The sequence below is a fragment of the Lissotriton vulgaris genome, chromosome 7, assembly GCF_964263255.1.
Source record: "Lissotriton vulgaris chromosome 7, aLisVul1.2, whole genome shotgun sequence".
Taxonomy (NCBI): domain Eukaryota; kingdom Metazoa; phylum Chordata; class Amphibia; order Caudata; family Salamandridae; genus Lissotriton; species Lissotriton vulgaris.
This window is the reverse complement of record NC_141695.1, coordinates 1,597,149,256-1,597,151,850: the sequence shown is the minus strand read 5'-3', so window position 1 is coordinate 1,597,151,850 and position 2,595 is coordinate 1,597,149,256. Positions and strand designations below refer to the sequence as shown.

The 2,595-nt window shown below is 43.0% G+C and overlaps 1 pseudogene; it reads right to left on the bottom strand.

Moving 5' to 3' along the window:
• Positions 1-1,484: 1,484 nt before the first annotated feature.
• On the bottom strand, positions 1,485-1,908 carry LOC147706067 (microtubule-associated protein 1 light chain 3 gamma pseudogene; annotated as a pseudogene).
• Between the last annotated feature and the right edge of the window lie 687 nt (positions 1,909-2,595).

Genomic DNA, 2,595 nt, shown 5'->3' with positions numbered 1-2,595 from the left:
GATGGGGGTACACTGTAATGCGCTCTGGCTTAGCGCATAAAAATATGACCACAACCTCCTTCACAAAGAAAGAGCAGTGACCCAAGGAGGAGGTTAAGGAAGCATTTTATTAAAGGAAAGTCCCAGGCGAATGCATTTCGGCATGTCAGCCTTCCTCAGCGCCCCTCTCAGTGTGCTTCCTCTGCTGCGGCGTAAGCAGTCCTGTCTAGCTGTAGATGTAAACACCTTGCTCCTCCCCCTGTTGTGATTGAGCTCTCCTGTGCAATCCCTCATAGACGGACTGCTCCTAGAATGCCGCAATGTGGTGCATTCAGGACCGGAGATGCTAAGCGGGGTGACACTTGAGAAGCAGGAATCGAGGACAGGCACAGCATCAAAAGCAATGTAGGAGGCGGAGCAGTCCAACAGTCGGGTGCCTCCTCAGTTCCCCCTTATGACCGCCGCAACCCTTCCGCCAGAAATCCATCACGGGGGCCGGCACAGGAATCCATGTCGCCCAAGAAGGAGGTTTGAATACCTCCTAACCGCCGTTGTATACACACACACACACACATATGTACATATAGTCTGAATTCTTATCTCCAAAATTTATATTTTTTAAGAATTTGTTTTATCTTGAACAGTATTTTGCAACAGCCTGTTTTATACAGTCTAATACAATTTTAAAACAATGACATTCACAGTGCTTTCTGTTGCAGACTGGGATATCGCAGCACTATATACAAGTCACTATTTCTCACTCCAACAATCAGGATTTAATTATGTGACTCTGTGGTCACGCAAGAAGCCATCTGCAGTGATCACATTAGCTAACTGAGGTTTCATAAGGTAAAAGAGTAAATTTCCATTTGATTAGTTTAACTTGCATTTATTTTTCATTGGAGGTGAGTCCGGCTTTATTACAAATATAATTACAGCTATAACGTTTTATAAAATGTAATGTACAGAGTCGTATATACTAAAAATAAATGTATTTTCTATTTTTTTTAAAACGGATGTCCTTACCTGCATAACTACAAAGTCCTTTTACAATGGTCACTGTGGTGCAGTAATTGTGAGCAGGAGCAGTGACCATCAAGTCTCTCAAAGCCCCAAAGAGCATGCTAGGTTACAAATGTCATCAATTTACCACTCTCCTACCTGCAAACTCCACACTTGTAAACAAAATCGGATATGTTGGTTTCCTCCAGAGAAAGAGACGCATGATTGATTAAGAGCCCTTTATGCTCACCATCTTCAAAATACAAAAATGCATTAGTAAGTCCTGTGAAGTTGTACTCCTACAAAGTTTATTTGCTACCAAAAAAACCCTGTTGGTTGAGCCTCCCAACAAGCAGTTCTTGAAGACTTGATTTAAACTTCTCTTCAGTAATAGCTTGTAACACATACAGAGTATTTTGGTCTAGTAGCAAGTGTTCACACTCCTCAAAGGTGCGCAATGGCTATTTAAAAAGCATTTTCTCTGGATAAAATCTGCTTTAATGTTACAAATTCCATATTAGTGAGGGTCAGTCTGTCCATTTCTGCTGATCACTGGTCAGATTGCAGCCAAATATCTCCTGTGATGCATAGGTCATGTACAGAGAGCCATCTTCATCCTTGTGATCCTAATACCCTTCCGACATTGTGATACATGGTCTTGTTGTTCACGTTAAGGTAAAAAGCCTAGGTTGTGCATAAAGCCATTTGGTATTGAATAGTGGTGATACATTTCATCATACTCAGCTCTTAGGAAGAAGCAATTTCATTTTGTCTAATACAGGCAAGTTCTTTTCCCTTTGATACCTTTCGACGACCACGGGCACTTTGGGTGGAAACTTTTTTTTGTATATCAGCCACCTCACCCTCCGAGTTGCTAAACTCTTCCGCTGCTTGGATTGGGTTTTCATTTCTCTGCAAACGCTTCATTCCCTTTCCCGACAGGTTTATTCTGTTGCTTGATGTCCACCCTCACTATACCACGCCCTGTAGGCATTATTGACAGTTAATTGATGATTTTTCCTCGAGGCTTGTGCATGTTTTTATATGCAATTATTCGAAGGTGAGCAAAAAACAATAAAAAGCTGACTTTTTTCTACTTTTTAGCCATGTATTTGACCCCATTTCACACTCACAGTCCCATGCCACTCAATAGTACCGTCTTCACACTTTTTTATGACCTTTAACTGCTGCATGGAATTAAAGCCTAGAAACATGCCTATCGCACTTCCAGGCATGTAATTGCAGACCCATTTGCATCACCCTGGGAACACATCCATGCCCCCCGCCTCCCACGGGGGCACGTCCCACAGTTTTAAGACCTCTGCCTTAGTGCCTCCATGCTGAAAGTTCAAGTTCAATAATTTGTATAGCGCACTACTCACCCAGAGGGTCTCAAGGCGCTTGAGTGATGGTGGGTGTATTATTTATCGAATAGCCATGTTTTTAGTTGCTTTCTGAAGGAGAGGTGGTTCTGTGTGAGGCTAAGGTGAGTGGGGAGAGAATTCCAGGTCCTGGCCGCAAAGTAGGAGAAAGATCTTCCTCCCATGGTGGATCTATTGATGCGCGGGATTGTGGCGAGGGCTTGATTGGATGAACGTAGTTGGCGGGTGGGTG